Source organism: Bombina bombina, chromosome 5 (assembly GCF_027579735.1).
Source record: "Bombina bombina isolate aBomBom1 chromosome 5, aBomBom1.pri, whole genome shotgun sequence".
Lineage (NCBI taxonomy): Eukaryota > Metazoa > Chordata > Amphibia > Anura > Bombinatoridae > Bombina > Bombina bombina.
The window spans coordinates 425,378,137-425,390,500 of NC_069503.1; the positions used below are offsets into that span (position 1 = coordinate 425,378,137).

General features: G+C 38.6%; 1 long non-coding RNA gene across 1 annotated transcript; it reads right to left on the minus strand.

Annotated features, from left to right (window-relative positions):
- Positions 1-11,917: 11,917 nt before the first annotated feature.
- Positions 11,918-12,257, minus strand: LOC128659364 (uncharacterized). The gene is made up of 2 exons (XR_008402348.1): positions 12,131-12,257; positions 11,918-12,040 (listed from the first exon to the last, which is right to left on the minus strand). It is a non-coding gene; the product is annotated as an uncharacterized LOC128659364 (long non-coding RNA).
- Positions 12,258-12,364: the final 107 nt, after the last annotated feature.

Sequence of the window (12,364 nt, forward strand, 5' to 3'; positions counted from 1 at the left end):
GTGAGTAATTTGAAGACTACAGGGAGTGAAATGGTTGGAGAGGTCAAAAAAAGAGTGATGTCGTCTGCATAGAGTGTAATTTTGTGTTGGAAATCTTGTATGTGATAGCCAGAGATGTCAGGATTTAGTCTAATCGCCTGGGAAATAGACTCTATTGTAAGCGCAAGTATGAGTGACGATAAGGGTCAGCCTTGTCTGGTTCTATTTGTATTCTCCAAGGAACTGGACTCGAAAACTACTACTTTTATTTTTGTAGAAGGGCCAGAGTATAGGTATATAGTAATTATAGTAGCTTCTAGGAATTCTTTGTGGAATAGACCCTTACGCATAACTTCAATAAACATTCTAAATAGGATTGAAGCGATCAGGGGTTCAAAATTTTCATGAAATCATCCAATATAGCCACCAGGGCCCGGTGATTTGCCTAATTTAAGTTCTTTAATGCTTATTTGTACCTCTTCAAGGGTAATTGGGGTGTTTAGAGTTAGAAAGTCTTTCTTTATCTGAGGTAGGTTAAGAGTATTCAGAAAACGAACAAACTTCTGCAGTTGGAGATCCGTGGTCTGGGGTACTATCTTCTAAATTGTATAGTTTTTGATAATATGATCTGAACATCTCGCCAATCTCTTTTGGGGATGAAACCAAGAGATTATGTGTCCTGATGGAGGGTATTTTAGACTTTTTAATTTAGTTGCTAGGAGGGAGGTTGCTTTGTTACTTTTATAGTAATTAATAATATAACTGCTTAAGCCTTTCTAGGTTAGTATGGGTTTTCTGGTATTCATGGGCTTTAGTCTTCTGTGTGATGTCAGATATTTGTTTGTTTAATGTAGTAGGGTAGGATACATGTAATTCTTCTTTCAGGGATCTGAAAGCATACCAATTAATCTGCAGATTAAATGACAAATTAATCACTTTAGTAAATGCCCATGCCCCAAATTCCAAGCAAATCAAGTTTCTTAGGAAACTCCTGGAGTCAGTGTCAGCATTTCTGTGCAGCCTTTTTAAAGAAATGGCCCCTTAGGAATGCCTTAAGTGAAGCCCATAAGGTCTCTGCTGGGGTGTGTGGAGTGTCATTAAACCTAGATATTCAGAGATGATGTCTTGTGTTTCTAATTTGTGAATAGGGTTGGTAACCAACCAATCCTTGAGGCGCCATGTAGGTGGGAGTGAGTTAGTTAGGTGTGGGCCTATGGAGATTGCAAGGGAGTCATGATCCCACCAGGAAATTGGGGCGATCCTAGCATAGGATATGTGGTCAAGTGCGGGGGAGCTCATGAAGAGGAAATATATTCAGGTGTAGGATTTAAGAGGGGGGGGGAGTAGAAAGTGAATTCTTTATCTGTGGGATGTAAGGCTCTCCATATATCATATAGGTCATATTGACAGAAGTTTCTGAAAGGCACCAGATAGAGAGTAAGCAGATCTCTCTGCAGTGGAGCTCTTTGGACCAAGTCTATCAATTGTTGGATCCCAAATTAGGTTTAAATCACCCCCAAATATTAGTTCTCCCTGTTTTACTGCTGACACTGACTCCAGGAGTTTTATAAGAAACTTGCGCCTAGATTTAGAGTTCTGCGTTAGCTGTCCAAACCAGCGTTAGGGGGTCCTAACGCTGGTTTCTACCGCCCGCTAGTATTTAGAGTCAGTCAGGAAAGGGTCTAACGCTCACTTTCCAGCCGCGACTTTTCCATACCGCAGATCCCCTTACATCAATTGCGTATCCTATCTTTTCAATGGGATCTTTCTAACGCTGGTATTTAGAGTCTTGGCTGAAGTGAGCATTAGAAATCTAATGACAAGAATCCAGCCGCAGAGAAAAGCCAGGAGTTAAGAGCTTTCTGGGCTAACGCCGGTTCATAAAGCTCTTAACTACTGTGCTCTAAAGTACACTAACACCCATAAACTACCTATGTACCCCTAAACTGAGGCCCCCCCACATCCCCGCCACTCTATTAAATTTTTTTAACCCCTAATCTGCCGACCACACACCGCCGCCACCTACGTTATCCCTATGTACCCCTAATCTGCTGCCCCTAACATCCCCGACCCCTACATAATATTTATTAACACCTAATCTGCCCCCCCCAACGTCGCCGCTACCTACCTACAATTATTAACCCCTAATCTGCCGACCGGACCTCACCGCTACTATAATAAATGTATTAACCCCTAATCCGCCTCACTCCTGCCTCAAAAACCCGTATAATAAATAGTATTAACCCCTAATCTGCCCTCCCTAACATCGCCGACACCTAACTTCAAGTATTAACCCCTAATCTGCCGACCGGACCTCGCCGCTACTCTAATAAATGTATTAACCCCTAAAGCTAAGTCTAACCCTAACACTAACACCCCCCTAAGTTAAATATAATTTTATTCTAACAAAATAAAATAATTCTTATTAAATAAATTATTCCTATTTAAAGCTAAATACTTACCTGTAAAATAAACCCTAATATAGCTACAATATAAATAATAATTATATTGTAGCTATTTTAGGATTTATATTTATTTTACAGGCAACTTTGTATTTATTTAAACCAGGTACAATAGCTATTAAATAGTTAATAACTATTTAATAGTTACCTAATTAAAATAATTACAAAATTACCTGTAAAATAAATCCTAACCTAAGTTACAATTAAACCTAACGCTACACTATCAATAAATAAATTAAATAAACTACCTACAATTATCTACAATTAAATCAACTAAACTAAATTACAAAAAAAAAAAAAACACTAAATTACAAAAACAAACAAACACTAAATTACAAAAAAAAAAATATTACAAGAATTTTAAACTAATTACACCTACTCTAAGCCCCCTAAAAATAACAAAGCCCCCCAAAATAAGAAAATGCCCTACCCTATTCTAAAATAAAAAGAAAAATAAACATACAATACCCCCCCCCAACATTACAACCCACCACCCACATACCCCTAATCTAACCCAAACACCCCTTAAAAAACCTAACAGTAAGCCCCTGAAGATCTTCCTACCTTATCTTCACCACGCCGGGTATCACCGATCCATCCAGAAGAGGATCCGAAGTCTTCCTCCTATCCGGCAAGAAGAGGTCCAGAAGAGGGTCCAAAGTCTTCCTCCTATCCGGCAAGAAGAGGACATCCGGACCGGCAAACATCTTCATCCAAGCGGCATCCATGGTATCCAAATAACACCAGCAAATGTATATGATAAAAACAATAATTCTTTATTAAAAGTGACGTGTTTCTCAACTGGTATGTGGCTGTTTCCTCAGACTAATACAGCCTGTATAAGAGATGGAGATAAAATACACAGTGTAACATTTAGTGTAATAAACCTTAATACCCAAAAATAAGATATATTACTTTTTGGCAAGTAATATATACTATAGTAGACAAGTAATCTCTGCCTAAACTAGATGTGACTATCGGACTTGTGTGGCATAATCCTGTGGTCATTGGTTGCCACAGCAACTGTAAACATACAACATCAAGTGGCACATAGTTAGCTAGGATACTATACACAATGTCTAGGTACAATTGTCAGCAATAGTCCATTACAGTTAAAGACATCATAAGCTACTGCGTGAATTCATATATTGGTAAACAAACCTACCTTTAGCAATATGCCAATCTAAGAACAGCAATTGTCTGTACAATATACACATTCCAGTTTTGAATTTGGTTTGACCATACATTTTCAGTAGATGTAACAGTCACTTACCCAAACCGGAATGGTTAACATTAGTGATGTCGCGAATAGTTCGCCGGTGAATAGTTCCCGGCGAACATAGCATGTTCGCGTTCGCCTCGGCAGGCGAACATATGCGATGTTCGATCCGCCCCCTATTCGTCATCATTGAGTAAATTTTGACCCTGTACCTCACAGTCAGAATACACATTACAGCCAATCAGCAGCAGACCCTCCCTCCCAGACCCTCCCACCTCCTGGACAGCATCCATTTTAGATTCATTTGGAAGCTGCATTCTTAGTGAGAGGAGGGACAGTGTAGCTGCTGCTGATTTAATAGGGAAATCGATAGCTAGGCTAGTGTATTCAGTGTCCACTACAGTCCTGAAGGACTCATCTGATCTCTGCTGTAAGGACAGCACCCCAAAAAGCCCTTTTTAGGGCTAGAACATCAGTCTGCTTTTTTTTTTTTCCCTGTGTAATCTAATTGCAGTTGCCTGCCTGCCAGCGTGTGTGTCAGGCTCACAGCGTATACTGTGCCCACTTGCCCAGTGCCACCACTCATATCTGGTGTAACAGTAGTGTACATTTAAAAAAAATTATAATACATTTAAAAAATAATAGCAGACAGCTGCCAGTACCCAAGATGGCTGCCAATAAGGCAGATGGGGAGGGTTAGAGAGCTGTTTTGGGGGGGATCAGAGAGGTTGGGGGCTAAGGGGGAATGCTACACCACAGCATATGTAAATATGCTAAAAAAAATTAAAAAAAAATTAAAAACCTTTTATTTTAGTACTGGCAGACTTTCTGCCAGTACTTAAGATGGCGGGGACAATTGTGGGGTGGGGGAGGGAAGGGAGCTGTTTGGGAGGGATCAGGGGGTCTGATGTGTCAGGTGGGAGGCTGATCTCTACACTAAAGCTAAAATTAACCCTGCAAGCTCCCTACAAACTACCTAATTAACCCCTTCACTGCAAGCCATGATACATGTGTGATGCATTTAGCGGCCTTCTAATTATCAGAAAGCAATGCCAAAGTCATATATGTCTGCTATTTCTGAACAAAGGGGATCCCATAGAAGCATTTACAACCATTTGTGCCATAATTGCACAAGCTGTTTGTAAATAATTTCAGCGAGAAACCTAAAATTGCAAAAAAAATTAAGTTTTTTTTAAATTTGATCGCATTTGGAGGTGAAATGGTGTCATGAAATATACCAAATTGGGCCTAGATCAATACTTTGGGTTGTCTACTACACTACACTTAAGCTAAAATTAACTCTACAAGCTCCCTACATGCTCCCTAATAAACCCCTTCACTGCTGGGCATAAAACACGTGTGGTGCGCAGTGGCATTTAGCAGCCTTCTAATTACCAAAAAGCAACGCCAAAGCCATATAAGTCTGCTATTTCTGAACAAAAGGGATCCCAGAGAAGCATTTACAACCATTTATGCCATAATTGCATAAGTTGTTTGTAAATAATTTCTGTGAGAAACCTAAAGTTTGGGAAAAAGTGAACTTTTTTTTTTTAAATTTGATCGCATTTGGCGGTGAAATGGTGGCATGAAATATACCAAAATGGGCCTAGATCAATACTTTGGGTTGTCTACTACACTACACTTAAGCTAAAATTAACTCTTCAAGCTCCCTACATGCTCCCTAATAAACCCCTTCACTGCTGGGCATAAAACACGTGTGGTGCGCAGTGGCATTTAGCAGCCTTCTAATTACCAAAAAGCAACGCCAAAGCCATATAAGTCTGCTATTTCTGAACAAAGGGGATCCCAGAGAAGCATTTACAACCATTTATGCCATAATTGCATAAGTTGTTTGTAAATAATTTCTGTGAGAAACCTAAAGTTTGTCAAAAAGTGAACAATTTTTTTTTTATTTGATCGTATTTGGTGGTGAAATGGTGGCATGAAATATACCAAAATGGGCCTAGATCAATACTTTGGGTTGTCTACTACACTACACTTAAGCTAAAATTAACTCTACAAGCTGCCTACATGCTCCCTAATTAACCCCTTCGCTGCTGGGCATAAAACAGGTGTGGTGCTCAGTGGCATTTAGCAGCCTTCTAATTACCAAAAAGCAACGCCAAAGCCATATAAGTCTGCTATTTCTGAACAAAGGGGATCCCAGAGAAGCATTTACAACCATTTATGCCATAATTGCATAAGTTGTTTGTAAATAATTTCTGTGAGAAACCTAAAGTTTGTGAAAAAGTAAACAATTTTTTTTTATTTGATTGCATTTGGCGGTGAAATGGTGGCATGAAATATACCAAAATGGGCCTAGATCAATACTTTGGGTTGTCTACTACACTACACTTAAGCTAAAATTAACTCTACAAGCTGCCTACATGCTCCCTAATTAACCCCTTCACTGCTGGGCATAAAACACGTGTGGTGCGCAGTGGCATTTAGCAGCCTTCTAATTACCAAAAAGCAACGCCAAAGCCATATAAGTCTGCTATAATGGCATGTCTGGCACACAGTGTTGGGGCAAGGGTACATCTGACCACTGATACCTGGTCTGCAAAGCATGGTCAGGGCAGGTATATCACCTACTCTGCGCACTGTGAAGCGGGCGTAACCCTTACACTACCTGATCGATACAACATCATACCTGATGTTTTAAAGCACGTTATTCCAAACAATTTAGGAATGTTAGGTGATTTATGCCCTTTATGGATTAAAACCAGACTCTGCATCAACTATGCAATTTTCCATGAGAGTTTTGCCATGGATCCCCCTCCGGCATGCCACAGTCCAGGTGTTAGTGCCCTTGAAACAACTTTTCCATCACTATTGTGGCCAGAAAGAGTCCCTGTGGGTTTTAAAATTCGCCTACCTATTGAAGTCTATGGAGGTTCGCCCGGTTCACCCGTTCGCAAACTTTTGTGGAAGTTCGCGTTCGCCATTCGCGAACCCAATTTTTTAGGTTTGCGACATCACTAGTTAACATTAATCTAAATTATTACATGTCCCTTACACATTTAAATTCAAAGGACATATGTAAAGCATTACTGTACAGCGGCGGTTTAGGGGTTAATACATTTATTAGAGTGGCGGTGGGCTCCGGGAGCGGCGGTTAAGGGGGTTAATAAGTAAATAATATCGGTGGCGGCGGTGTAGGGGGCGGCAGATTAGGGTGTTTAGACTCGGGCTACATGTTAGGGTGTTAGGTGTAGAAATTTCCCATAGGAATCAATGAGATATCGGGCAGCAGCAAACATGAGCTTTCACTGCTGTGAGACTCCCATTGATTCCTATGGCATCCGCCGCCTCCAGGGCGGCGGATTGAAAACCAGGTACGCTGGGCCGGAAAAGTGGCGAGCATACCTGGTAGGATCTTGATAAATTCCAAAAGTAGTCAGATTGTGCCGAACTTGCGTTCGGAACATCTGGAGTGACGTAACCATCGATCTGTGTCGGAGTCCGGCGGATGGTATGTTACATCACTGAATTCTACTTTTGCCAGTCTCTAGCCTTTGATAACTAAGGCGAATCAGGCTCGCCACAAATACGCTGCGGAATTCCAGTGTATTTGCGGTTGACAGCTTGATAAATAGAGGCCAATGCCTCCATTATACTGTATTTTCTGAGTTTCTAAACTAATTAACTGGAGGAGTCTCTTTGGAAAACAAAAATTGCTCATATGTGACCCAGCAATGGGGACATTCTCATCCCATCAAGAAAGACTCAACTCCTATGTCAAGCGAATTCCCCACTCCAATAAGTTATCAAAACTCCACGATTACTGTTAGCGTTAACTGAAAAAATACCTTAAAAAATTTGATCAGATTGCAATATTCCTGTATCCCAATGCTTATGTTTTATTTATGTTTGTGCATCTGGAAACGCATTTACTGTGTGGTAAAACCAATTTGCTATAATCCTATCCAATTTGGCACTGCAAGATGCATGCTTTATGTAAACAGGTGACTGCAACTGGATATAACATTTTTGATCATTTTTGTTTTAATCTTATTTTTGTTTCACTTTTATCTTTACCATACAAATATCATAGTTATACATGGCTGCCATCATATCTTCATTAAATTAATTTACCTGATTCCTTTTTTGCAAAGAGAGAATTTTATGTACCTGTATATCCTTTATAGTTACAGAAATGTTATTCTAGTATACAGGTTTTCAAAATCCTCTTGGTTTGTAGAATTCCTGAGGTTTATAGTTTTTGCATCCAACTCAGGGTTCACTTCCTTTGAGCTGTAAAAATTGAGCCGTAAGCTACCAAAGCAGCCAACGGCTAAAAGTAATTTACGGCTCCATTTTAGTACCAGATTTCAATTCAAAAGGATAGAGTGTTTAGCGCAGTCGCTCTTTTCGACCATACGTAAGTTTGGTCTGCCAACCGATGTCAGATTCAACAAAAAGGGCGCCATAACAAGTGCATTGCCATGGTAACCTGACCTCCGTCTATAAGAATAACGGTTTGCACCTGCGCTCTTTACCTGTGATCGCTTCTAGAGAGAAAGACACAGGTGCTAGTTGCGCTGGTAGGAGTTTGGTGGTTTTGATAGTTGTTTGAGAGTCAGTGGAAAGTTTGAGGTTTTATTTTCATATATTCTTGTAGGCCTCATATAATATTAGGAACACACACACACATCCATACATTAGTTAATTAGCACACATTAGTTTATACACACAAACACACTTTTATTTGATACAAACACATTCACATTTATTTTTAATTTCATTAAGCCCCCATATACCCATCTTCCTTTATCACCCCTTACATTAACCCCCTATCCCACTTCCCATCTCTGCTTTAACTACCCTTCCCTTAACCACTACATAACTTTATTTTTCTTTTATTCATTTATTCATTTCACCCATCCCTTTTTTGATTTACATCCCATATTTATTTTTTTGGATTGTTTTCTAATCTCATATATATTTTTTTTTTTTATTTGACTATTTAGTCCATCCCTTTTTTCCATTTACATCCCTTTGTTTTATTTCACCCCCACATTTTTATTTTTATTTGTAGGGATATAGATTAGAAGAGTTGAAAGGTAAATAATCCTTCCTGTTGATATGGCCAAATACCTTGCATTCGTGCTTATAGTCATGTGTGGAATGTAATATCTGAAACCTATACCTATCATGACTAATGCACTCCATTTTGTCAAGAATATTATTACATATTTAGACTAATTAGAGAAATGCATCGCTATGATATTTAAGCACTAATGAATGCACAACATATATGTGATTGCCATGATATAGAGGTGATTAATAAATTTTAATTGACATCATATGAACAGACACAGGGGCCTATCTATCAAGTTCCGTATGGAGCTTGATGCCCCGTGTTTCTGGCGAGCATGCAGACTCACCAGAAACAGCAGTTATGAAGCAGCGGTCTAAAGACCGCTGCTCCATAACCCTGTCCGCCTGCTCTGAGCAGGCGAACAGACATTGCCACAAATCAACCCGATCAAGTACGATCGGGTTGATTGACACCCCCTGCTGGCGGCCGATTGGCCGCGAATCTGCAGGGGGCGACGTTGCACTAGCAGCTCACAAGAGCTGCTGGTGCAATGCTGAATACAGAGAGCGTATTGCTCTCCGTATTCAGCGAGGTCTGTCGGACAGACCGTTGTTAAATAGGCCTCACAGACTATCCCTGGGACTAATGCACTTTTAAATGGTTTCAATAACTCCATGTTAATGACAATACTTCAAATCTCTTGAAGTATGGAATATTTAGCACTTATGTATTTTGGTTAATATTCTAAATATTGCAAATGTATTCTCTGCTTTAGCCGACATGATATTACATAGATTTTATAAATAGTAGTACTATGCCACATTATACTTTAATGTGTCATTGCTTTTGTATTGAATAAATATGTTCAATGACTTTTACATTGAAAATTACATATTAATGAGGGTAAATCTGTAATAATAAAACTCATCTTCATGATAAACAAATGATTTCTTTTGACTTATTTTTCTATATTAATTTCTATCAGGTAACCATGCCATTCAAGTGTGCAATCTCAGGGAATTGTATGTATTGATAATCTATGTCTATTGTAAGCATTATATTATATCTATATTTGTCTCTTTAAAATGATGATTTTACATATTTCTTAAAGTGATAATCTATTCAAAATTAAACTCATGAATCAGAGCATGCAGTATTTATATACTTAAATATGTACTCCTATTATCTATTTAACTTCATTATCATCTGTGATTTTGTAAAGCAGGAATGTAAGCTTAGGAATCTACCTATTTTGATTCTGCACATGGGGAGTCCTTGATGATTGTTGTCTAAATGTAGCCAACAATCAGCAAGTGCAACACAGGTGCTGAACATTAAATGGAACACCTCCTAAACTTAAATACATAATTAAAATAAGAAAGATAACGAAATTAAATTGATTATGAGTACATATGTAAGTTGATTGGAATTGAATGCTTTTTTTTCCTGAATGTTTAATTGTGAAAACACTATTCCTTTAATTTAAAGTGACATAACACAAATATTTGATTCCATTATTTTGCTAGAACATGTATATTTACAAGCAAATCTAATATAATTATATTATTTATATTGCTTAATTTTCTAAGGCCTAGATTTAGAGTTGGGCGGTAGCCGTGAAAACCAGCGTTAGAGGCTCCTAACGCTGGTTTTTACCGCCCGCTGGTATTTGGAGTCAGTCAGGAAAGGGTCTAACGCTCACTTTCCAGCCGCGACTTTTCCATACCCCAGATCCCATTTGTGTATTCTATCTTTTCAATGGGATAATTGTAACTTAGGTTAGGATTTATTTTACAGGTAATTTTGTAATTATTTTAACTAGGTAACTATTAAATAGTTATTAACTATTTAATAGCTATTGTACCTGGTTAATATAATTACAAAGTTGCCTGTAAAATAAATATTAATCCTAAAATAGCTACAATATAATTATAATTTATATTGTAGCTATATTAGGGTTTATTTTACAGGTAAGTATTTAGCTTTAAATAGGAATCATTTATTTAATAAGAATTATTTTATTTCGTTAGATTTAAATTATATTTAATTTAGGGGGGTGTTAGTGTTAGGTTTATACTTAACTTTAGGGGTTAATACATTTATTATAGTAGCGGCGAGCTCCGGTCGGCAGATTAGGGGTTAATAATTTAAATTAGGTGTCGGCGATGTTAGGGAGGGCAGATTAGGGGTTAATACGATTTCTTATAGGGTTATTGAGGCGGGATTGAGGCGGATTAGGGGTTAATAGCTTTATTATAGTAGCGGTGAGATGCGGTCGGCAGATTAGGGGTTAATTATTGTAGGTAGCTGGCGGTGACGTTGTGGGGGGCAGATTAGGGGTTAATAAATATAATATAGGGGTCGGCGGTGTTAGGGGCAGCAGATTAGGGGTACATAGGGATAATGTAGGTTGCGGCGATATACGGAGCGGCAGATTAGGGGTTAATAATAATATGCAGGGGTCAGCGATAGCGGGGTCGGCAGATTAGAGGTTAATAAGTGTAAGGTTAGGGATGTTTAGACTCGGGGTACATGTTAGGGTGTTAGGTGCAGACTTAGGAAGTGTTTCCCCATAGGAAACAATGGGGCTGCGTTAGGAGCTGAACGCTGCTTTTTTGCAGGTGTTAGGTTTTTTTTCAGCTCAAACTGCCCCATTGTTTCCTATGGGGGAATCGTGCATGAGCCGGTTTTTGAAGCTGGCCGCGTCCGTAAGCACCGCTGGTATCGAGAGTTGAAGTTGCGGTAAATATGCTATACGCTCCTTTTTTGGAGCCTAACGCAGCCCTTCTGTGAACTCTAAATACCAGCGGTATTTAAAAAGTGCGGCCAGAAAAAAGCATGCGTAGCTAACGCACCCCTTTGGCCGCAAAACTCTAAATCTAGGCGTTAGTATCCTTTGATGATAATTTTATATAGGTAAGATCAGGAGCAGCATAGAACCTAGTTTGGAGCTGTTTATTGTTGGCAACATATATATTATGGTTGTCATTGGCTCACCCATGTGCTCATTTTTAGTAACCAGGAGTGCATTGCTGATCTTTAAACAAATGATACCAAGAGAAGAAAGTAATATTTGGAATAGAATTAAAATGAGATTTTAGATAATTTTATGTTATACATAAATCATAAGAGAAGAGATATTTTTAAGTCCCTTTAAAGATGAATGCATTGATTAGTACATAGCTGGAAATAAAGAAACATTCATCAGGACTATATTTGATCAAAGTACACATTTATTTAGGGAAGTAGTGGTAAATATGGGGATGAGGAGAGAGGGTGTGAGAGGGAGGGAAGTTGTATTCCATTTTTGAGAATCTGTAACTGACCATCTTCAATCTGTAAAACATTAAAAGAAAACAAATGTGTATTATTAAACAACATAATAATAAATAACTAAAAGGTCTCATTACAATACTACAAAAGTACCTGAAAAGAAATCTCGAATAGTTGCAGTTCTCTCCAAATGGGCATTGAGTGGTTGGGGATAATTAATGACATCAGGCTCAATAATTTTACATGGAAGCTGTGGTGGTGGAATTAAATAATTTAACATCCCATGCTTCTGTGCCATGTTGTATAGGCAGCAACATGCTACAATGATTTTTATTGCCTTTTCAGGACTGTATTGTAGATCTCTCCTGTTCTATCCAGGCACTGGCA